The following is a 27068-nucleotide window of genomic DNA, read 5'->3' as shown; positions in this document are numbered from 1 at the left end:
AGAAATTACAATTACACAGAACAGCACTTTATATATACATACATATAAGTTAATATTTTGGTTAATGGAAAACCAAAAAAATATAATTTTTTTCACGGAGCTGCATTGGGGCAGCGTTATCGCGTATCTTTATTTGAGTTTTCAAACTGAGCTTAGCTTAACCGTATTACAATATTTATACTTAATTCTAACTTTAATAATTATAAGTGGCGTGATTCGCTTCCACGAATCTTATGCTGCACAACAGATAGTGCAGACGCTGACCATGCACTTTCTGGTGCATTTCGGTCACACGTGCCGGAAGTTGTAAGTCGATACTTGAGTAACAAGTGTTGTGTTAACTCTTCCCCTCTTAAATCGATTGTCCCCAATCGGTGTTGATCGTAGGGTGTGCCGTTGTTATTTGCAAAAAAGGACCTTTCCGCATGTTTAGTTCGTCCTATGTACTAGATTCGGGTGACCTTTTGACGATTTTTATATAAAAGTGCTATAACGATTATAGATAATTATTACAATTATTGTTATATCAGATTATTGAGGTCCTTAATTTCTACATTGTACATATTATTGTCTTCAACTACTACTAATACATTATATTTGTCTAAAATTAATGATTTGTTGTTTATATTGGGAAGGGGTTCAATTTTGATTTGGGATAGGATGCTGTTGGAATATTGGGGTATGAGGACGGTTATAATGATCGTGTTATCTTTGAAAAGTGCTGCTGTTTTTATGTGGCTATAGCTAATGAGATTTAGTTCTGTAGATGTCAGTGTATCTGTTTGTATTATGCCTAATTTGCTTGAAAAAATTATCTGTCCAATGTCGTCCACGTGATTGCGTAAAAGCGATATATCGTTGTTAACCTGATAGGTATGTTTAATGAATTGAATGTCGTCTTCCAAAGTCTTAATCCTATTCTGCGCTGTTTCTTTAAGTTCGTTTATGTAATTACTGACAATAATTTGCTGCTTATTTATATGGTCCGTAACGTTGCTTATTTGTCCGGAAATAAGGTTGCTAAAGTATAATAAATTATTAATATTTTTTGCATCTGTTCTTTCGCTTTTATTCAATTGTGTAAGTGCGTCGCTAATTTCTTTTTCGTCATCGCTGTCCATGGTGCCTGCTATGTATTTTAGTCCTTTGCCTATGATATTAAGCAGACCTCGTTTAGATTTAAAATGTGGGTGTAGACCTTCTAGCTTCGCTTCTAATAAAATGAAAGTTTTGTGAGTTGTGTCAAGTAATTGTCTGTCCTCAAAAGTAGTTGTCTTTAGTGTATTAATTTTGTCCGAAATAAGTGAAATTGTTTCCTCATATTTGGTTAAGTTGATAAAATGTAGGACTTTATCAAAATGGTTGATTGTCCTTACTTCTCCTGTTTTAATTGGTAGATATCCGTTATTGTTTGTCAAGTCCTGAACGTAAATTTTTTGGGTTTTTGTAGCGGGTGCCAATATAATTAGGATTAGGTGAATTTGTAGGTTCTCCATTTCGAGGTTTTTCCACCTGCAAGTAAAATTTTTTCTTAACATTGTTTTATGTTGTTTTTGTGAACAATCCCGCATGTTTTAGTTTTAACCGTGGTATTATAATTCTGCGCGACAATTTCCTTCCTAAATCTAGGTGATAACTTGGTTCCCAATCTCTTATTTATCTTAACAAAAATTTCATCTCCTTCAAAATATTGTTTGGGGGGCGTTCGGTTTTTATTGTGGTAAGAAAGATCTGCCAATTGCTTTTCCTGAAGCCTTTTCTTCGTTACTTCTCTTTCCTCTTCTATTAGCCTGTGGTCGCTACTGACCCGTCTTCCGAAGAAGATTTCAATTGGTTTCTTTCCCGTTGTGAATGGATAGTGTAGTTATATTCTTTGATTGATTGTTCCAAAAGTTCTTGGAACGATCGGTTGGTTTTCTCTGTTTGCAGACAACGCATAATCTCCTGTAGAGTAGAATGGAAGCGCTCAACCTGACCGTTCGAGCAGCTTGTGTAAGGGGGGGTGCGATATATTTTGGTGCCAAATTCGTTCTCTATCATAAAGTTAATGGACTCTAAGTTAAATGATCTTTCATTATCTATTACTAATGTTTCCGGTACGAGAAAACAAAGAATTTCCCTTAAAGGTTGTCTGATATCCTCTGTTGCCTTTGATTTAATGGGTTTTGCGATGGCGTAATTTGAAAATTTGTCCATTGCTGTCAGAACTAGATTTTTGCCTATCAATATAATCTACGTGGATTATTTGTCCAGGGTAATTAGATATGAGTGTGGCTTGTAGTTGCGGCTTTAATGGGTGGCGATCGTACGTGTTCTCCTTACAAGTGACGCATTTTTTATTATCTCATTTATTTTATTCGCCATAATTGGAAAATAGAATTTTTCTAAAATTTGTATCTTATTCTCCCTGCAATTTCTATGCGCTCTCTTATGTTCTTTTATAATAATATTTTCTTGCGCTTCTTCGTTTGATATAACAACCACTTGGAACTGCGAAAATCTAATTTTATATTTGTCAAAATGTAAGGGATAAATTTCTTGAATCTTGCCCATAATGTGCTCCTCCGTTTTGATGCAGTTTATTACGGACGGATTTAAATATCTTTTTAAAATAGAAATAAAATTTTGTTCGCAATAATCAGGTTCGGTTACTATATGACGGTGGTAAATGGGAAATATGATTTTAAATTGATATGTTGACGTTACATCCTTATTTAAAAATATTAGGTTTTTAAACGCGTTAATTGGTGCTTCTACGCTGTATGTTAAATTGTGGGATGAGCTGTCATCCGAATTTGTCGCTATTGATAGCGTATGCAAATCTGATTCTTGGTGTGGAATTCTCGACAGTGCGTCGGCCACGACGTTTGTTCTACCTGGTTTATAGAGCATTTCATAACTGTATTCTTCTAGTATTGCTTTCCAGCGTTTCATTTTGCTATTAGCATTCTTGTTGCTTAATGCATAAGTTATTGGTTGGTGATAGGTGAATATTTTTACTCTGGCCGATCCATACAGATAATTACGAAATGAATTCAATGCCCAAATGATGGCTAACATTTCTTTTTCGTTTGCGGCATAGTGCTCTTGCGCTTTGCTTAATGTCCTAGATAAAAATGCTATTGGTCTATCTGACTGAGACAATACTGCATCTGTGGTCAGCTCAAATTCTTTGCTGTAATCCGGATATGTGAGGATGATATCTTCTGAGGTGAAGGAATTTTTTATTTTCATGAAAGCTTCTATCGCTTCCTTATTCAAATTTATTTTTATGTGAGTAGATTTATTCTTTGACGTACGACCGTCTTCCCCTCTTAAAAGAGATGTTAGGGGTTTTGCTAGTTTAGCGTAATCTCTTATAAAACGCCGGTAGTACCCTGACATGCCGAGGAAGCTGCGAAGTTGTTTTAAATTTTGTGGTTGTGGAAAGTTTGAAATGGCTTCAACTTTTTTTGGGTTGGTTCTTATGCCATCCGGTGTGATTACGTATCCTAAGATTTCTACTTCTTTTTTGAAAAATTTACATTTTCCTAACTGCACTTTCATATTAGCGTTTTCTAATGTTTGAAACACCTTATATATATGTTTGAAGTGTTCCTCCTCTGTTTTGCTAAAAATAATTATATCGTCGATATACACGTAGCAACATTTCCCTATGTGTTCTCTTAATATATCATCTAATGCGCGTTGAAAAATAGATGGCGCATTTTTTAGGCCAAATGGTAGTCGAGTAAATTCGTACTTCCCATTGTTGATAGAGAAAGCAGTTTTTTCTATATCAGATTTTTTTAGTGGAATCTGGTGAAAACCACTTTTAAGGTCGAGAACGGAGAAGAAATTGCTGTTACCTAGTTGAGAGATTACTTCTGTAATTTCCGGAATGGGGTATCTGTCCACGATCGTTACTTTGTTTAATTTCCTAAAATCGATGACCATACGGTATTGTTTATTTCCTGCCTCGTCTGGCTTTTTTGGTACAATCCACACTGGGGAGTTGTACGGTGATCTAGATGGTCTAATTATACCATCGCTTAAAAGCTTTTCTACTTGAGATTCCACTTCCTGTTTCAATGCTGCAGGATATGGATAGAATTTTGTGTAAACAGGGGAATCAGATGTTGTCCGAATTTGTCCGACAACTTATGTTGTATAGGTTAGCTTTTCGTCAGGTTCGAAAAAAAGCTTTGGGTATTTATTTTCGATGTTTTCCATAGTGTGCATTTGATTTTCTGAGAGGTTTCCCTCATCTACAGTAATTGCGTTCACTCGCTGTGAGGGGAGCTGTTTTAGGCGAACCTTAAGGCCGTTACTTAAAGTCATGTAATTTTCACCAGTGTATATAATGGCTTTAAATTCCCGAAGGGTATCATTCCCTAGAATACCGTCAAATGTTTTGAGAAGTGGCATTAGATAGAATTTAATTTTATCTTTAAAGTTAAAAAGTTGAACATAAGTATGTTCTCTGATTTCTAAATTTCCCGCAATAGATTTTGCAAAAAAGGGATTGTCGTTTTGGATTCTTTTTTTTGCCAGCTCTGGCTTAACATAATTTTTACTGGAACCTGTATCCACTAAAAATTTCAAAATTTTGCCGCTCTCCGCTTTTACTTCGAAGAAGGGGAGCGAAGAGCTAATTATTCTAAAAAATGGATATCGCTTAATTCACCAAATTGTCCGTCTTCCTGTGAAGCTGTGTCAATGTGAAATGTTCGTTGCTCTTTCCTTCGCTGTTGATTCGGAAATTGTTGTGGCCCCTTGCCAAAGTGCTCACTTCCTTGGGGTCTGTTTATGTAGTTAACGCGACGAGAGTGTATGCTCGGGTCGACGTCCATGGGCTCTGGACGTGGGTGCGGTTTCGGAGGTCTTGAGGGGTTGTTATCGTAGTGAAAATTATTATGTTGTTGTTGCCTTGGTTGCCAAGTTGTCCGCTGTGGTTGGGGTAAATGCGCTAGCTGGGGGTAAAATTGGTGCCTTTGTGGAAAATTCCTTCTTGGAGGTAAGGGTGGAGGCTGTACTAGTCTTCCATTGTACGCATGGTTCATACAAAAGTTCTGATTCTGTAGTTTTAAACAGAGTTGAAGAGCCTGCGACAGGTCTGCCGGCTCTCGTGTTCCTAATAGTCTAGGCAAATCCCCGTTAAGCCCTCTTATAAAAGTATCTAACGCTTTGTCCCTATATGCTTGCGTCAGCATGCGAAGGGATTCATTGCCCATATCGAGACAACCTAATTTATTTAGTATCAATTAAAGGGGGCTATACACCTGCTGGTAGAAATCTGAAACTGTTCTATTTCCCTGGACCAATGTGGTCATTTGTTATTCTAATGTTGACAAGTCGCGCTTGTCACCGTAGTGCATAATTAGACATTTAGAAATTGATTGCCAATCAAGTGGCGTATTGTATGCTTCCAATGCCGCATCGGCATTGCCTATTATTTTGTTCCGTATTACGCTTTAAATTCCGTAATACTTCGGTGTCTCCTTTTGAGGTTCATGTATCGCTAAAACCCGTTCTACGCTTTTTTTCCACGAGTTGAATTCTCCTGCCAGATTGCCAGAGAATTCTTTTAGACATTTTACGATGTCAGGTATCCAATTCGCCTAAGTTGTTCCTATGTTCTATGTCTATAGTTTGGTCCGTAATGTCGGTTGCAATTGCATTTGGGTGTAATGCCGCATGTACCACTTGCGGTCCCTGTGTCTTTACTATGTCTGAAGCTATACTAGCTATGAGCCTGGACAGGTCGTCCATGCTCAATTCTGTATTTTGGGATGTCTGAGGGGTATTAGGTGCCGAATTATGGGGAAGGATTGGAGGGCAGATTAAATTATTGGGGTTCGCCATTTGTGTACTTTTAATATTCTTAGTAATAAAATGATATATTGATATTCTTAATATAATATCTAAATAGTTATTATAGGCTGCTTCCACTTACAGGATTGTTGAAGATTCTGTTGTCGCTGCTATCACCGATAGTATTCCTATTAGCTGCTGTGCCGGATATCTCCACTTGCTGAGCTGCTATTCGATTGTTTAATGTCTGCCTCGATTTTTCCCCTTGCCTGCAATATGCGTTGATTTTTGCTTCCACGAAATTTTGTTGCAATAAATTTAATTTACACTTTGGCGTTGCACGCACACACGTATATTTTCATTAATATTTAATTCACGCACTCCGCTTGCTGCCTTTAACCGTGATTAATTGTTCGCTTTTTGTTTATATTTTTATTGTTATTGCATTTTGTAAATTTGTGTTTTGTATTATTTTTATAGTTTGTTAATTAATTTTTTTTTGTTTTATTAAAACTGAAATGGTTTGTATCCCTGAACTGCGTGTAGTTTACGTTTAGCAAGTTACAAGTCGCCACACTCTTCAATTTGTTATTCTAAGTTTTTTTTTTCTTAACTCTTTGCAGATTTAGTTTCTTAAGCAGTCTTTCGATATTTTTTAGTTTTCACACATCGTTAGCTTTGTATTATTGCTTTGTTCGTTCTTTCACTTGTGCACGGCTTTCTTCAGTTGTTTGGTATTTGTTACACGTGTGGTTTTTAGTTTTGCTTTAAATTTTATTAATAATATCTCCGCGTTTTTATGCACATTGTCATAGATTTCTTAATTAACAGATAACACTTTGTGTGTCTTTTGTTTTTCACTTATTTAAGCACTCGCGAATAGAGTTGGCTAGCAACTATTGCTTCCCGTTTGCTTTACGCTACTAGGGGGCCTTTATTTCTCTATTATTTACAGCTTTTTAGCTCGGGCGCCAGTTAATCTTTTGGTTAATGGAAAACCAAAAAAATATAATTTTTTCCACGGAGCTGCATTGGGGCAGCGTTACCGCGTATCTTTATTTGAGTGTTCAAACTTAGCTTAGCTTAACCGAATTACAATATTTATACTTAGTTCTAACTTTAATAATTATAAGTGGCGTGATTCGCTTCCACGAATCTTATGCTGTACAACAGATAGTGCAGACGCTGACCATGCACTTTCTGGTGCATTTCGGTCACACGTGCCGGAAGTTGTAAGTTACTTGAGTAACAAGTGTTGTGTTAACTTATATATAATATTTTTATATATACTATATATGTATATATACATATTTTTTTTTGCACTGATTGGTAAGTATGTGGTAGGTGTTACTTTGCGTTTTTTGTAATCTTAGGTAACTGAACGTATGTATGTATGTATACCCCGAATTTATTTTAACTTATATTATTACGTATTCTGTTGGTCTTGTTTTTAGATTTCTTATTTTCTTATTCTTTTTTCACATCCACTTTCACTTCACCTCCAACCGAACAACGAGATAATTCACAGGCAATTACGAAAAGTTATTATTATTTTTGTTTTTTAATATTTTGCGAAAGTTTGATGCACAGTTTAACTCTAATCCACGCACTATTGTTCCTGCTCGGGCGCCAGGAAAATTTCTCAACCTTTTTTGAGAAGTTTAATAAATTGGGATGCGTGATTTGTTATAAACGTGCGAAATTGCCTGTGCCTATGCGAGTTTAAAAAAAATGCCGATTACGAAACGACCGTTCTCGATTATGGTTATTATACAAGTGAATTCTTTATTAAACGGATTTCATGGCTTAGCTTAAAAAAAAATTGCGACCCCTTAGAGTTAAGGGGCTACACCAGTGTGACACTTTCAAAAAAAAAAATTTTTTTTTTTTGCTTTTTTCGATAGCTTATATATTCAAAAATATCCTGTGAAATCGGCGAGGTCGTATTTTAAATAGTTTTTGAATGGCAGCGTTCTAAATAGCGACCGCTCAGAGGTGCAAACATATATAAGTGAAACTTTAAACGCGTTTTTCTCGAACCGACATTTTTAAAAATTGCTGACATCATAACTCAACGAGAAATTGACCGATAGACTTCAAATTAAAACTGGATATAGTTGAATACATTTGCTATACAATAGACTACGATCTTTTTGATTGGCTGAAAATTGCCAATTTGGCATTAAAAAAACGACAATTTTTTTCGTAAAAAAACGATTTTTTTTTTCAAAATGGCGCCATTTTCTTAATTTTTGATATTTTTCAAAGATCGTAGTCCACTGTATAGAAAATATATTTAAGTTTAATAAACATTTTGAATTTTTTTGTTTCAGCTACTCAATCGAGCGGAATCATGCCAGCAGTTGAGGCACTTTTTTTTTTTGGGACTTCCGCAGACAGCACATTACTCCGTTATTTTTCAATATTTTTGTAAATTTTTTTTTTTTTTAATATAGCTAAAAATATACTTTATTACGTCCATAGAACGTCGAAACATTCAATCTAGTACTTTCTTTTAAAAAAATTCACGAAAATCGCCTAATTTTTCATGCGTCACACTGGTATAGCCCCTTAAGCTACAGCTCCTGGCTTGAGGGAAGATTTTTTGTTTGTCAATCACTAACATTTGAGGGGGTAAGAGTTGAAAAAAAAATTCAAAATTTTTTTTGATGCACCCTAATGTATACTATGTATTATACTATATATACATATGTATATATTTTCTTTTAGTCACTGCACTTCTGTCAATGTCACAGCACTTTCAATAGTACATGTACAAGGTTTGTCGCGAAAGAAACAGAACTTTTTAAATATAACTGTTTCTGGCGCCACCTATTGGTGGGTATATGAAATAAAAAGTTTGATTTCTGTTGACATTTCGAAAAAACTTTAAGACAATTGGATAACTACAATCGATGTTATCGATCAAAAAGTGACAGCAGCTCTTGGTCATCGGTCGTAAAATGCAAAGAGCAAATATTAAATTTTGTTTTTAACTTGGGAAAACGTTTACTGAAACATTTCAAATGATGAAAAAAGGTTATGGTGATCAGTGCCTGTCGCGTAGTAATGTGCGTGAGTGGTTTAAGCGATTCCAAGAAGGTCGTGAGGACCTCTGTGACGAGCAGAAGAAGCCGAAAAAAAGTCGTCTTCAGAAGTCAAAAATAAAGACAATGCTGATTTGTTTTACGATTCCGAGGGTATTGTACACCGAGAGTTCGTGCCATCTGGCCAAACGATTAATGCTGTGTTTTACCTTGGTGCTATGAAGCGTCTTTTGTCACGCATTGACCACAATATCGTGAGGCAGGGTCCTGGCGCCTGTTGCACGATAATGCGTCGTGTCATCGGTCCACGCTTGTCACTGATTTTTTGACAAAAAACTCCATATTAACCATTAATCACTCACCTGGCACCCTGTAATTTTTACCTATTTGGAAAACTTCATTTGCCCATGAAGGGACACTGGGTTCAGGACATTTCAGCTATCCAAAAGACGACGACCGATATTCTCAGGATCATTCCGAAAAATGACCTTAAACACTCATTTTAAATGCTAATTGACCGGGCTTAACGCTGTATCGAAGCACGAAGAAACTACTTTGTATAAAAAAATATAACTTTTGAAAAATATTAATTTTTTGTTGGTTTATTTAACAGTCCAGTTTCTTTTGCGACAGACCTTGTATATGTATACATATATATTTATTTATTTTTTTGATGTTTTTTGTTTGGTCACTATACATTTGTAACAATATATTTGTATATGTACCATATATATGTTTGCGTTTTATATTTAGCTATCTCTTTTCACTTTCTGTTGTACCCTATTTTATTTAATTTTTTGTTTTTACTGAAACATTTGTTTTTTTTCCTTTTTATAAGTTAAAATCCCATAGTGCCTCGATGGACCATGTATTTTTCACACAATTCCAGAACACGTTTACTTTTCGTTTTATAACTAAATACCCAACAATTGTTTTACAATAGGAGTATGTGTAATTTTATTTTAATATAGCGAACTGCCGTGATAAAAAAGTCAAAAGCATAACGATGTATTTGAAATCTTTATCATATCGAAAAGGAGGAATGGGATACTTAGTCGGTCCCTTTTGGTTTGTACAGTGTGATATCCTCATGTGTTGTGTATAATTAAGATGTAGCGAATGTGGTGCTGAAGTAGCTTACGGTGAGGGGGACTGAGTCTCATTTAGCCAATTAGGTTAACAACGGAGGCCGGGTCAGCTGTTCCTCTCGCGAAACGAGGACAGTAATGTATATCCTAAGGTATGTATATTGCGCCATTATAGCCGAGTTAACAACAGCGCGCCAGTCGTTTCTTCTTATCGCTATGTGGCGCGAATTGGATATTCCAGGCAAAGCCAGGTTCTTCTCTACCAGGTCCTTTCAACGGAGTGGAGGTCTTCCTCTTCCTCTGCTTCCCCCGGCGGGTACTGCATCGAATACTTTTAGAGCTGGAGTGTTTTCATCCATTCGGACAACATGACAAAAATACTCTCGGTTTCGAGAGGACATGTTTACGTGCTTGTCTAAAATAAACTAATGGAGGACTGGTTGCATATAATTGATGAAGAAAACGAACTAACTTCACATCGTTGATGTTAGCAGATCCACATATGCGGCTGCGTTTTTCCTACGTTCAAGCATGGGCAACAAAGCTCATTGTTGTCACGTTGCTTCTCAGAAACGAGTTACTCCGTTAAAGCCGTTGTTGGTACCAGGGCCTTAGTTGATCTCTAAACTCAAATAGCCCAAAATTTTAAGAGAACAAATATAACGAGTGATAATTGATTCGTCAAAAGCTGAAGGCGTAAGTAGTGTTACGAACAGCTGGACCTGGATCTGGGAATCAAAAAGGTCGCAGAGAAATAAAATCCAAATTATTCTGAAGGGTTTAAATTAAGAGAATTTTCATTAAATTAAACAATTTGAAATAGTACATTAAAATGCAACTATGTAGGTGTATGTTTTGCTATTCGTCTGTCCAAGTTCATTCTTAGCTCACAATTTTTAGTTCGTTCTATTCTCACTCGCTGCCGAAGTGGTACATACTTCTACAAATATTTTTACGAACGATAGATCAAACGAATTCTTTATTCAACAAAATGTATTGAAGTGAAACAAGACGAATCGGAGTAAAAAACGATTGGAAATGGATTGATGCCTGTCATACGAAGCAGATCAATGTTGTGCCGAGTGTGATGTAAAAGGACATTTCACAAAAGAATATTAGAAAAGACCTTCATGCGCAGCATGCAAAAGCAATCAAAAATTATTTGACGGGTCACCGAGTGGGAAGATGGAAGTGTTCCATTTATTAAGCAGCTGTTCAAATAGCAGGCAATCCACGAAGAGAAGGCAGAAGGTGATGCTAGTGTAAAAATGTAAGCGCTGGCACCTGAATTTCTGTCTGGTAATGAAAACAAAACGCCGGCGAAAATAGATGGAATTTATTTCTGTAGCTGCTACCTCTCCCCGAATGCTCTGTATGGAAATTACGAAAAAATCCTGAACGAACTAGTACCCGACATTCTTACTACCATACCAATTTGGCGGTTTCAATGCATGGGCATTGTAATGAGGTAGTAGCTACATACAGAGGAATGCCACGCAAGCCACCAACAATTTTTGAAGTTTACGGAGATGATGCTGCATCAGTTCGTGGAGCACAACAATAGTTCGCTCGCTTCCATTCTGGAAATTTCGAAATTTCGATTTACACTGATGGAATAACGCCTCTAGCGGAAAAATGGTAAAAAGCTGTCGATCAAAATAGTACAAATTTAATTACTTATTTATTAGTATATAAAAAATAAGTTGAAGTTTAATTAGACATACTTAAATACTTTTTCGACTACCCAATTATAAAAAATAGAAAATTCAACTCAATATAATTTTACATTTAAATAATTTATTAAAAGACTCCGACCATCCATTTAGGATTAATTTTTGCAATATTTATTTTACAACAGACTTCAAATATTTAAAAATGAATAATTTTACTGTTTCTGTCATGTTCTGTAGAAGTTGTAGTTTGTAGTCCCCAATACTGCATACTGACTTTTATAACGTCTCTCAAATTCCATTATATATCGATGGAATAGTTCACCTTGTTCTGCTGAAAAGCTGCTATATTATCTTTAAATTAACTTAAATAGGAACGTAGTATTATACATCAGCTAATAGATAAATTCTTAATCATATCCGACATCAGCTCATCATAATTCTCAGCATCATGGTCTCCAAGACTTTGTTTTGCTAAACCATATTATTTATTTGAAAAGCCACAAACAATGCAGTTTTAAATTTCGCTTCGAAAGATTTAGAAAACATGTTTCATCTATTTGAAAGATGTTCGCGTAGTTCCCTCCAAATTCTCGCCACCATTTACTAAAATGACAAAAATAATTGTACGTGATGGAAAGTTTTTGAACTCGAATTCCTAATCAGTATACCTCAAATACGCCACAAATTTAGTATTCAGATTTGTTGAGTAGTGTAGTTATTATAAATAGAGGATATATCGAGCCCTAACCGCCAAAAAGACGTAAGCACCATGATTATCGATTTTTGTTTTTTAATAAAAATCGATAGTTTTCGATCATTCGCATCATCTCACAAAATACCATAGCTATAAAATGAACCGTTATGATTTTACAGCTAAAACAATTTAGACATATGTACATATTTCGTTTGTTTACATATTTTGTTACAACGAAGTGGTGCTTACGTCTTTTTTCGATTCAACATATTAGTTTTGATTAGCGGCAAAATCGCAAAATATTTTACTTTTTATCCGTGATTGTGCTATATGGAATTGTGTCAACAAGTGGTAAGTGCACTGGGTTGTTTTTGTAAATATATTTCGATAAATTTCATTTTATATTTTGGCTTTGTAAAACTTTGTTTCAGATTGCATTCAAAAATGGTCTTGTTCCATACAGCGATACTGATTCAAATCATTCTTCTGAGCAAAAAACTTATTCACAAACAGAATCTGAAAATGATATTGAAGAAGAGACATGTGTGGGCAAAAGAGGTTACAGAAACAAAAGAATATTACCTAAGAGATTACAAAATAAAAAACACTAGTATCACGTTGTTGTTCAGCCGAATCCTTGTATAAATAAAAGGTGTGGAAATCTTTGTGATGAAAAGTTCACCGAGTCAGATCGATTAGCAATAACTGAACATTTTTGGGGCTTCGGCAACAAAATTAGACAAAAAGACTGGCTCCTTTCGTGTATAACACGGTTATCCGTCCGAAGACGAAGAGGTGATAGTAACAGAAGGCAATATACATATAATTATGCCATTAATTATAATGATAATACTATTAAAGTGTGCTAACAGTTTTTGCTGAAAACGCTTCACATATCGGAAAAAAAGTTAAGACTGGCTAGAAACAATGCGAGTGGTTTGAAAAGTTTTAGTGAGGAAAAAAAAAAATCTACGTCTCATAATAAGTCTGACGAGTCCAAGGTTGCACTTTTAAAATCATTTATTGAACAATTGCCAGCAGTTCCCTCGCATTATTGTCGTAATAAAAGTAACAAGCTGTTTCCCTCAAGAATTTCGCAATATAAAAGGATTATATGATTGCTATACCAAGCATTTAATCAGGAGTCGTTACTGTTATCCTTAAGAGTCTTCCGAAATGTTTTTACAAATAGTTTTCATATCGGTTTTCACTTGCCTAAAAAAGACAAATGCGTAACTTGTGAAAATTACAAAAACCTGAACAGCGAAACACAAAACCATTCAAAGCAAACTGAAGAATACCAAACACACATAAGCAACAAAGATAAGTGTAAAGAAATCTTTTTAGAGGATCAAAAACAAAGTAAAGCCAATTCGTCCTTCCTATGTGCTAGCTTTGATCTCCAAAAGGTTTTAAATGCACCCCATGGAAAAAGCATAACCTTATTTTATTCTCGAAAGTATGCATACTATAATGAAAGTGTGTATGAAAATGGCACCAGAAATGGTTATTGTTTTTTGTGGGAAGAAGCTGACGAAAAAAGAGGACCTAATGAAATTTCCACTGTGGTCTTTGAGTATTTGAAAATTGTCGACGAAAGAAGAACTCACTCTTCAGTAAGTTTTTACTGTGACAGCTGTGCTGGCCAAAATCGGAATAAAGCTATGCTTTCCACATTAGTATTTTTCTTACAATTTCGAATTTTATACACAACATAAAAATTACGTATTTGTTACCTGGGCATACTAGTTGCCAGTTGACTCTATACACAGCACTATTGAGGCATTTACTCGCGATAAAACTATTTGGGCCCCTAGTGAATGGAATACCATGATTTCAAACGCAAGAACTAATCCCGAAAATTATAAATGCGTTATAATGAATAATTCTGATTTCAAGGATTGGAAATCATTTTCTCAAACTATGTTTCCCACTTCAATTAAAATCTCTTTTCCAAAATTACGTTCTGCTTCGTTAGAAAAAAACAATCCTATCATGAAACTTAAGTACGGATATTTTGACGATTCCAAACTTGAAGAATACGATCTTAACTCCATTGCAACATCAAGACGAAATAATTCTTTAATAGAAAATGGACCTCTACGTTTATATGATAATTTATTAAAAATTTCTTCAAAAAAATACAAAGATCTAAAAACACTAGGGGAAGGTGGGGAATGTTGGGCATAGTTTTGATTTCGGTTAAAAAGTCACATAAAAGTTATTTTTTGTGAAAATTCCAAAGCATGGATTTGTAGTGCGAGTCGTAACCTTCCTTTTGATAACATTGGTTTGATAAAATTCTACAAAAATTTAAAAGTTATAGCCATTGGCGCAAAAAACCTGATTTTGCGATTTTGAAAAAAGGTGGGGAATGTCGGGCCAGTCTGTAAATCGATTAAAACATGATTGTTACCGATGAAAAACGTTTATTTATCAATGGAAATGAAAGAGAGATTCATAAATAATAAGAAAAATAGGAATTGGCGAAAAAAATTATTCCGACTCGCAGTGGATGCAGGTGTAAGTGTTCGGGTTCGGTCCGGCACATTTCAAGTGAACCCTCGATCACAAACGATGCAATGGGCCGTGTTTTGACGATTCTCGTGCTTCAGCATCTTTTTCTTGCAAATCGTGCAAAAATCGAAGTCCTCTTCCATGTCGGTTTCGGTCGGAGACGGGCTTCTCTTCCGTGGCGTCTTCGATTTGCCACGGCCTTTTTGCTTCTTGGCTGCTGGTTCATCGGCTGCCTTCGTCAATTTTTGCCGCTTTTTTTCGGCCTTGTCACGCAGATCTGCGACAACCTCAGGCGATGTCAAAATCGTTGACTCCATTGTCTTGCGGCCACGTTTTGATTTCGGCACAGGTGTGCCCAATTTCAACGGGCCAACCGATTTCAATGCATCACGGAGCTGTGGAGCCGAAACAAGAGACAACGACGATGATGCAGCACCACTTGTTGAAGCTGGGGCACTTGTCGATGCCTCCGACGTTGACACCTCCTCATTCGCAGCAGTCGCAATGGCATCACCAGAGGCAAGAACACGACGTTGATTGTCGGCGTCTTTCTCTTCGTCACCGAACAAATTTTCGCCACTCAGTTCCGAAGCGACAAAGTCAACTTCAGTGAAAATTTGCGGGTTGAGCGGGTAGATGCCAGTTGTTCGGAAGCCGGATTTGATGGTTTTCGGCGTTAACATAACATCGAGGCACTGATCGACAAGGAGCGGCAAAAATTATTTATTATTCGATGAAAGAAAAAGAAAGAAACCAGCAGAACTCACTGTTTTTGTGCCCATCGTCGTGCTTTAAGCCAGCAAATTCTTCATTACATCGGCATTGGCAGTAGTAACGTCGATGCTCGCACCATCAAATGCTGCAATATAACGCATCAGGTTGGTCCTCGGAATTTCGTGTGCCGTCGCAGATTGTCGAACGCTGTTGTGATGTATTTTCACCGACTTGATCGCCTCCAAAATGTTGTCGAAATCAACAATTTTCTCTTGTTTGCGATAGTACCGCGGCATAATGACTAAAACAAATTTTTCGGAGCACGAAACTATCAGGAAATGTTGAAAAACTATTGTGTTGTTGAAATTCTGCACGAAAAATCACTTATACACGTCAAATATATGAAGTTAGCATGTCAAATGTTAAAAACTATGTGGCCCGACATTCCCCGTAATAATTGGCTCGAGATTCCCCAAACGCTCATATTTGCAAAATGGCGGTGGATAATGAACACAATGTAAATTCCTGCAAAATTTCTTTTGTGTGTCGAAGGCTAAAGGCTCAACTAATATTATAAACATATTTACCTGGATGAATTTATTGGAAAATGTGAAAAAAATCAACTGTACACAGAGTTGAAAAAAAAACTTTCGGAGTGTCGAATTTCTTTTTGTTGTCGCAGAGAGGTTATAACACGTGTTCACAGCTCGCGTGCTATATAGAAACTGAGATTAGTATGAGACGAGCCGATGACAGTTGGTTGCAGCTGTCAACCTATACTAGGGAAAAAAATATCGCGCTGGCCCGGGACTCCCTACCTGCCCAACATTTTTAAATTTAAAATACGATGAAACTATTAAAGATGTTCTACCTGAAACTGATCAAGAAGACAATTAGTATTTTCCAGAAAGCCAATTATTTTTAAAACTATTCAATTAAAGTTTAAAAACTATTATTATTTATATAAGTTTGCAGTTAAAATTAATTCTGTACTCTAAAGTATTTTTCATATTAATTTTATTTTTTATAGACACTAATGAATTTAAGGTTAATTTTTGTACACGAAAAAATTTGAAAAATTAAAAAATTAAAAACAGAACAAAGTTTTTTTACTAATATCATTGGGCGTAACCGCCAAAACATAAATTAGTAGCTATCCAGCATGACAGCAAAAAAGACGTAAGCGACATTAATACCCGTTATCTTGGAAATATATGAAAAAAATAAATACAATGTATAGTTAAGAAGTAGCAGTGCATACATACTCAATTCCACTACACTACTTCTTCCTGAACCAAAGATTTAAAAAAACTCTTCCCCTGTATAATTTGTTTTTTGGCGCTTACGTCTTTTTGGCGGTTAGGGCTCGATATGTAAGCTCACCTTCCAAAATGCAAGTGTTATGGAGCACATTTCTTGCCCTGATTTTAAGTAGATAGAAGTAATATTGATAAGCATCACAAATCCTTAATCTTTAACTCTAATCATATTGTTATACTCTTGCAATATGTTGCTACAGAGTATAACAGTTTTGCTCTCCTAACTGAAACTGATGAAATAAAGAAATTAAACTTTGCAGTGTGTTTTACGTATACCATCTCAAGTTTAAAAAGTGTCAAAATCGAACCAAAACTGGTCAAGCCCCCAGTAACCGAATATGGGGACCCTGGTGTCTGGTATTAACAAAAATGGATTGAATAGGGTGATCGAAATATTTTCGAACTTCCGGTTTACTTTACACCGCATACATCGGACAATATGTGAGCTATTTGAATATAATTTTTTTATATGGTAATAATGATGAATCTGTGCCTAAATGATTGAAATCGGGTAAAACCTTGTCCTAGCAGCGAAAAACTCTTATCAGAATTTTGAAACATCCGGTTTACTTTGCTCCGTATGCTATATATTGTACTTTTCTCTATTAATAGCGTGTTGAATTGCCGAAAATAGATAAAATCTGGTCAATCCTACTGCTATCCTATACCGAACATCTCGTTCAGATAGCGATAAAATTTTTTGAATATATGTTCTCAATTAGACGACAAGAGAACCTCCACAGATTCAGTCAAAATACCGATGCAGAACGTTCCTTCTGCAGGTCTGTGAGGAGGCATTTTGAACCGACACGAGCAAGCGAAGATGTGCGATGGGGCACTCTCGCAGATCCAAACGTAAGCTAGAGTAGCCGAAGTTAACGGCTTATTACGTAGACGTATTGTTCCGCAAGCCCAGAATGGCGTGGTTCCGAGGAAGCGGGTTAAACAAGCAGAGAATCGAAAATCTTTGCATTAAGTTAAATATATTTAAATGGGACACTGCACTATGCTACAAAAAAGGCTTCCAATTTGAGTGAAAATGAAAAGTTTTTATAATAAACAGTAAGCAACACATTTTGTACTTACATATATTAGCTAGTAATTCCTCGTAAATTTTAAAACCCTCGCCCAACTTCAAGGGTGTTTTGTGAAATGGCTCCGCGCGGAAAACAAACAAATTTCGAAGAGTGGCAAGAAATTGTGAAACTTCATTCTGAAGGGCAAAAAAAACTGGAAAACCTCAATCCACAGTGCAGAAATTGTGACGCAATATATATCAAGGAGTTTCGCATTGCCAACAAAAGTGAGGAAGGTCAAGGAAAGAAGCTTAATTCGCATAATGGGCGCCGAACATTGAAAGAAGTGAAATTTAATCCTATTGTTAGCGCTCCAGAATTATAACTTTTTGCCGAAAAACATTTTGGAAAAGCAGTGTGCTTCGTACTGTGTTACGTTCTAATGATTTTCACGGTCGAATTAAGAGGATTCCGTAGAAAAATTTAAAGATAACTAATATGAAATATTTGGTGTTATAGATTTTATTTACTGATGAAATTAAATTTAACTTACAAGGTTCTGATGGCAAGGGCCATCGCGGATGAAGTAAACCGAACACAGAATTTGAACGTAAATATACACGTGCCACAGTAAAGCACGGTGGTGGTTCTGAGATGGTTTGGGGATGTATGTTCAGTGCAGGTGTGGGAAACCTAACGGGACCACAATCACATGCATACTTCCGAACTTGAGAAGATGTGGTTAATCCATAGTTGTCCTAAATTATTGCAACCACCTCCACAATCACCAGACTTAAATGTCATTGAGCATGTATACGAATAATTGGCTAAACGTGTATGCAACCGATTTAGGTCAATCAATGACCTGAAAACTGCAGTAATGGCAGAGTGGCTAAAAATCAGACTTTTGTAAAAAATTAAGTTATGCTACTAAATATTAATTAAAAGAAAATAATGATAATGATGCATTTGACATCAAACAGTACGTATGTATGTTTTTTTTTGCTTATTTGCCATGAAGTTGGACGATGGTTACCAAGTTAACGAGAAATTAGTAGTTAATATTGGGTAGTGGCCAAATGAGTAGCGACGTCGCATCACATCTGCATCAATTCACCACTCCGAATCATCCATGCACCTCATCACGCGAGAGAACACCACACATTAACACACATACACGCACATGCACCCAAACGTGATGACATTCTTTATTCTAAGTAGAACAAAAGGAAAAGAGAAAGGATCTCGCGCACCTTTTGTCGATACGACGTCGAGTAACCAGCATCTTCGCTTTCCGCATCATCGCTTTCCGCATCATCGCTTTCCGCATCATCGCTTTCCGCATCATCGCGGTTCCGATCCGCTTATCCGTCTGTGTATATACATATATATATATATTTAACGTTTCTAAAATCGGCTATTTTCCATGTACAATATAATTTCATTTGATCATTTTTATATACATAATATATATATTTAAAGTTTTAAGTCACCAACTAATTTTGTAACAATTTTTGAAGTGAGTTTCGCAACAAATAAAAGGTTTTATAACGATTTTCGGAATTGGTGCATTTTGGTTTTTTTAGAGGAAAGTGAGAGTGGCCTAAAGGGTGAGTTTAGTATACATGGTCCTTCGAGCCATAAAGAAAGGCGCTGTGGTTAAATAAAGTCAATAAAATTAAGATTTGAAAACAAAAATGAATAAAAGTCTTAACGTGTGAAAAAGTGCAGCTATAAAAACCGAAAAGGTAATAAATAACAAGTCAAAAAAACCAATTAAAAAAGCAAACAACAAAGAACATATGTACCAAAAACCGGTTTTGGCTAGCAGCAAGTGCAGTGACCAAACGAAAGAAAATATAGTATTATACATACATATACACATATATACAATATACTGTGCTACAAAAGTGCAGTGCAAAAAGCATAAAAATACGTATATTTAATTGAAAAAAAATAAAAAAATCACAAACATAAATTACTACATCTAGGCCAACACATATAAAAGAAAACAAATATAATAAAAATGTACGGATAATTTTCTTTTGTGAAAACATAAATAAATAAAATAAAGAAACAAAATTTTACAAAAATTTTTAAGAGTTGTCCAGTGAAAGTAGTTAACATACATAAAACAACAAAAATATAAAAACAAAAAAAACAAAACAAGAAGAATACAGGAAAAAAAAAATAATAATAATAAATATAAATATTAAAATTTCATAAAAATTTATGTTTTCGGGCGCGCTTTAACCATAAAAATACCAAAAAGTTAAACATTAATCGGGCGCGCTCTAACCATAAAAATACCAAAAATTAACAAATAAATCGAGCGCGATATAATTAGAAACGTACAGTACTAATACATATGTACATACATACTCTACAAAGGAGGAAACGGGAGCAAGAGGACACTAAACAAAAGAGGAAATTAGGAAAGGAACATTAAACACAGGAAAAAAAAGGACTAAACACAGGAGGAAACAGAAACGAAAGCGGATAATATCCCCAACATTATATAAATATATGTACTTTTTTCTCCCAAAACTCCCTTGAGGCGAGACAAAGTAAGTCATTTCCATTTTTTATGAACATATGTAAATATGTATGATATCATACGGTTTTATCAAATATAAAACCTATGTATATAATCCGTCTGATCAATTTCTAAACTGGAACAAAATACAGTTAAAAAAACATAATATCCATATATTTTTATAAATACAAAAGGAAATCATTTACTACCTTCTAAGCTTACCCTTGTATATACAAACACACCCACTACAACAGAGAACAAACAAATTATTACTTGCAAATCTTCCCAGCAATACCCCTTCTGTTTCTTCAAACAGTAAGCAGGATTGCATAAAATAGGTAAGCAAAAGGCATAAAAAGCAAAATTTCCAATGCGAGAATAAATACAAACATACATATTTACATATGCACTCACCCAAATCTTACTTATAAAATACATACATACATACAAACATTCAAATATTAATATATTGAAGCATATACTTGCTAATCCGCAAGTGCTAATGACCTGCAAATTGTGCATTTTCTTTTCTCTTTAAATTCTGATCGCGCAAATATGTATAAGTACATATGTATGTATATGCTATACATACTGTATACATATATTCGGTATTCCTTTTGCATACGCTACATACCCTGATTTAGGGGGTATATCCAAAACATAAAAGCTATAATAAATCTTAAATTATTAGAAGCTGCGATAATAGCTTAATTATAAACAATAAGCGGTGCGGAATTTTAACAAAAAACATAAATAAATAATAAAATTTTGTTCACGATAAATATATTAGTGCATAGTTATATTGCACATACTCTAAGCCCGTATAGGCAAATATTATTTAACAATACCTCCTTGTTCTTTGTATTACAAAAACAAGCAGGATTAAATACCAACCACTTTAGCATATCATATGCACATAAATAAGCACATAGCGTGCACATATACATATGTTGAAAGGTTATTGACGTCGTATACCGCCTTTACGAGTACTTATATACAAGGACATACGGATAAATCCGTAATAGAAAATAAATAAAAATAAATATAAAATCGCAACTACTTAAATACAATAGTGCGGTTAACAAAAACTGTTAACGCGTATCTTAGTACATTTACGGGAATAACAACTAAACAAAGCACACCTGCAGAAGCTACACGCTCTAAGCACGGTACAAAGCAAAAGAGATGAAAAGATCATATAATATCGAAATTTATCACTGAAAGTGATAGCTTTATAAGATATTGCACACGGTTCCAAGCTTCCCCTATTACTAATATCACGGAATCAGTTTTAAATATAAAATTAGAAAGTATTAACAATTTATGGGCACGCCTTCTGGCAGCGTACGATACAGTACTAGATACTGACGACGCGGAACTCCCAAAAAACACAAAAGCTTCGGCAGCTGCCAAGTGTGATAACTGCCGTGATCAGTACGAGTTAACAAAGGGAATGATAACTGAACAAATAAGTTTAGTAAGGCCAAGTAAAGCCACTACTCCCCCTCCCAGAGTGGTTACAACACAAAAAGAAGACCTAGATAAAGGCATGTAGCTAAAAGTACCAGCTTGTGATACTGAAGTTTTCAATGGATGTTATGACCAGAGGCCGCCCTTCCGGGACATGTTCACTGCCGTTTATATAAACCATCCTAAACTTTCACAAGCACAAAAGCTATACCATCTCAGGTATAAAACAAAAGGGAAAGCAGGCAGTATCGTCAAGCAATTCGCTTTAAATTACGAAAATTTTATACTGGCTTGGGAAGCACTTGTCGAAAGGTACGAAAATGAAAGGGTTATGATAGAAAACCAAATAAAAACTTTATTACATTTGCCAAAAATACAACAAGAAACTAGCCAGGAATTTCAAAACTTACACTCCACAGTGACCATTTGTTTATCAGTGTTAAAAACACAAAATATCTCTACAGAATCGTGGGACCCTATGATAGTAACCATTTGCGCAGAAACACTGCCTGATGCTGCGTTACTACGATGGGAACAATCTCTAGTGGAAAGAAAAATAATGCTCACCTGGCAACAGATGAAAACATTCCTCACTGCTCAATACGAGATAGATGAGCGAATAGACAAAAAAACTATAAAGCCAAAAAGTCATCACAATGACTCAAGTAAAAACCAAGCCACTAATAACATACAATATAATAGAAAAGTCACACATTCGTGTCAAATCAAAGTAGTCAATGGCAATCATTGTGTGAACTCTGTAAGGGAGGTCATAAATTAAGATCTTGCGAGAGATTCAAAAAATTATCCGTTTCAGATAAAAACAATCTGGTCCGTCAACACAAACTTTGCATAAACTGTCTGTCAAATTCTCATATGACAAAAGACTGTGAAAGCAAATTCAATTGTGTATACTGTCAACGAAGACATCACTCAATGCTTCATGTTACCAGTTTTCAAAATGTGAAGAAAAACCCTTTTAAAAAAACCACGGGGTTAGTCGCTACAACTACATCAAGTAATCCCGAAACCCCAAATCCTGAAAAAAGGGAAGAACAACCATGTTGCTCTAAAGCAGCAAAAATTCAAGCGCTTCATTCACAAAAAAGAAAGCAAAATTCTTTTACCCACTGCGGTCATCACCAGTGAACATAAAGGTGATTTTTTCAAACTAAGAGCGTTAATAGATCAAGGCTCTCAAAGATCCTTTATATCATCAAAGGTTCAAAATCGGCTTAAATTGCCAATAAAACATTCCAATTTTTCAATTTCGGGAATGGGCGGAAGAATTATTCAAAATTCTAATAAAATATACCCAATCACCATAGTTTCTCCAAATGCGGATATACGAATAGATGCACAAGCCATCGTTCTACCGCAACTTACAAATTTGCTTCCAAGCTATGAAGTAAATAAAATACACTGGGAAAAATGCTCACATCTAAAATTTGCAGATCCCAACTGTCATACCCCATCACAAATCGACATATTATTAGGCAGTGACTTAATACCTCAAATAATTCTTGAAGGTATAGAGAAAATCTCCAATAAATTGTTAGCCCAAAATACAATTTTGGATGGATTATAAGTGGCCAAGTCACGGAAAAAATTAATTCTTTCACAACACAAGTGGAAGATATCACAAACGAATACTTAAATAATGAACTTAAAAAATTCTGGGAAGTGGAAGAAGTACCCCAGATTACCAAACTTTCAGAAGAAGGCCAGGCATGCGAAGCCTATTACCAGTCCACAACAACAATAAACGAATATGGTCGTTATGTTGTGCGACTGCATTCAAATCCACCTTTCCAAAAACTATAGCTCTAGGCCACTCTAGAATCTCAGCAGTCCAGCAATTCCTAAGCATGGAAAAAAGCCTGACGAAGAAAAATGAGCTAAGATCAGCATTTGATAATGTGATGGAGGAATATCTTGACCTCAATCATATGGAAGAAACTGTACCATATGAGAAAATATCCAAAGGTGGATATTTATCTTTTTACCTTCCACATCATGGGGAAATAAGACCTGATAAAATCACAACGAAAGTAGGAGTGGTGCTCAGTGCCTCAAAGTGTACGAGCTCAGGCAAATCACTCAATGATGTATTATACACAGGGCCAACATTAAAACCTGATCTCATGTTGCTAATACTAAATTGGCGCATGTTTAAATACGTTTTTAACGGGGATGTTGAGAAAATGTATAGGCAAATTCTGGTGCATGAAGATGACCAAGATTTCCGACGCATAGTCTTCCGCAATTCAATTAATAGTCCAATTAGCGACTACAAATTTAAAACAGTTACCTTTGGCATCAACTGCTCACCCTATTTAGCCATTAGGACATTACATGAAGTTGCAAAAACTTGTGAAACAAATTTACCTTTAGCAACTTCTTTGTTGCAAACTCAAACATATGTGGATGACATTTTATCAGGTAGCCACAGTATACAAAGAGCGTACGAATCATTATTTCAAGTGATCAAAGCACTAAATTCAGCAGGTTTTCCCCTAAAGAAAATAACATCAAATCATCCCGAATTAAAAAAACATAAAAAAGGAAGATTTATTATATACAAATTTCCTTAAATTTGAAACGGCCAGTACAACAACAACCCTAGGGATTTAATGGAATGGCTCAGCAAAATGGCAACATGTTGCAAGTGCTGATAACCCAGCGGATCTGGGGACAAGAGGTTGCAAACCACTTTACTTCACCAGCACTACACTCTGGTGGAACGGTCCCACATGGCTAACAGAACCACAAGAATTCTGGCCAAAGTCTCCTGCTCGGAATATCATACCTCCGGAAAGTCGGAAAATAGAAAATTTTCATATCACTCCAGAAGAGGATGATATTCTCCAAAACTTTTCATCATTTCCTCGAGCACTAAGGGTAGTCGCTTATATGCACAAATTCATCCATAAACTTAAACAAGGTTCGAAAAGAATATCAAACGATTCTTACATACAACTAACATATTCCGACTTGCAACATGCCAAGGTCAGTCTAATTTTGTATACACAAACTCGCTATTTTAGCAAAGAGAAATCAAAGTTGCTTGAAGAGCGGCCTCTCGAAAAGGGAACCTCACTTCTCGTGTTAAACACATTCATGGACGCTAAGGGATTACTACGGGCAAATGGAAGACTAGCCAACTCCAGCCTTAGTTACAATGAACGACATCCCATCATTATCCCAGAGAAATCCCGTTTTACCCACTTATGTCTAATATATCTCCACCAGCTTACACTGCGACTAAAGCCACAAATTAAAACAACCATTTTCATGCGTAAACAATATACTATGTACAAGCACAAGATGCGTACGCAGATCATGGCAGCCCTACAACCTGAACGCTGCAACTATGCTTTACCCTTTACCATCACTGGGGTTGATTTTGCTGGACCTTTCCAGATAAAGGCCTCGATGCTAAGGTCTTTCTCATTTAGAAAAGGGTATGTGGCTGTCTTTGTATGTTTTACAACAAAGGCAGTACACCTCGAGCTATGTTCGGATCTTACTACTGCGGCTTTTCTTGCAGCATTTGCCCTCCTTGTTGGACGATGCGGATTTCCTTTAAAAATTATGAGCGACAATGGAAAAAACTTTGTCGGAGCTCAAAGAGCCATGGAAAAGGAGTTTTTAGAATTCATGAAAGAAGTATCCCCCGAAATTGTCAAAAAATATGCACCCCAAGGGATCGATTGGAAATTCATACCCCCATATTCTCCTCACATGGGCGGACTCTGGGAATCAGCAGTAAAGAGCTTTAAGTCCCATTTAAAAAAAACGGCTGGTAATCATAAATTCAATTATGAGGAGTTGACTACATTACTCGCTCGTATCGAAGCCGTACTAAACTCTAGACCTATCTCACCACTCTCGCAAGATCCTTCCGACTTCACAGCCTTAACCCCAGGGCATTTTCTAAAAGGGGCACCCATTCTGGCCATACCTGAGCCAGGCGTGGAGTCCCTATCCTTATTAAGGATATCCGATGGAAGGAAGACCACATAAAGGACCTTCAAAAGAGATATCGGTGGAAAACTCAAGAAAAGGCACCAAAGCTTGGAGACTGCGTCCTTACGGAATGGCGACTCGACCGCATAAAACAACTTCATTACGGTTCCGACGGTCACGTTCGAGTAGTTGATCTCCGCACTCAAACCGGAACGCTAACCAGACCGCTCATCAAATTATGCTTTCTACCAACCGCCGAAGATAAAGAAACGTAAAGCCGATACCGCAATGTTAATAAATCAATAAATCGATAAAACATATAAACCGCTTACCAAATCGAAACCTCGAATAACATGAACGACACAAAAGACTTAACATAAATGTCTGATAAAAAAATGACATCTTATTCATGCCACATATCGTGGCACAAAAGTCCATATTATTGTAAATTTCACAATATATTACTAATATAATCATTTCTCTCACAGAGCAATATGGACGTAGATATGGCATCATCGTCACCGCCAACCATGCGTTCGGCAGTTTCCGCCCCTCGCTCTGAAGCTGCCCCAATAGCAGCACCTCGGACCAACACTGCACCGGCAGCGCCTCGAACAACTACAGGCTCCACCGCGACAACGGCTCCGCGTCAAAGTACGCCTGCATTACCAGCGAATCTGCAACGAATTCTTTGTCCACTCTGCCGCTGCCCGCATTGGCTATCGCACTGCGGTATCTTCAAAGGCATGCCGCCGATGCAACGCCAGCAGGTGGCACAGGCGCACGGGTATTGCCTGAATTGTCTGGCAACTTCCCACGCAACTCAGGAGTGCCCATCACATAATCGTTGCCAAATCTGTGTGCTACGCTACAACGGCTTCAAGGCTAAGTACTCGCCTAGGGGGGCCGGGATGGCTAAATGAGTAGCGACGTCGTATTACATCTGCATCAATTCACCACACCGAATCAACCATGCACCTCATCACACGAGAGAACACCACACATTAACACACATACACGCACATGCACCCAAACGTGATGACATTCTTTATTCTAAGTAGAACAAAAGGAAAAGAGAAAGGATCTCGCGCACCTTTTGTCGATACGACGTCGAGTAACCAGCATCTTCGCTTTCCGCATCATCGCTTTCCGCATCATCGCGCTTATCCGTCTGTGTATATACATATATATATATATTTAACGTTTCTAAAATCGGCTATTTTCCATTTACA

Source organism: Bactrocera tryoni, unplaced genomic scaffold (assembly GCF_016617805.1).
Source record: "Bactrocera tryoni isolate S06 unplaced genomic scaffold, CSIRO_BtryS06_freeze2 scaffold_25, whole genome shotgun sequence".
NCBI classification, from domain to species: domain Eukaryota; kingdom Metazoa; phylum Arthropoda; class Insecta; order Diptera; family Tephritidae; genus Bactrocera; species Bactrocera tryoni.
Note: the sequence above shows the minus strand (reverse complement) of the source record.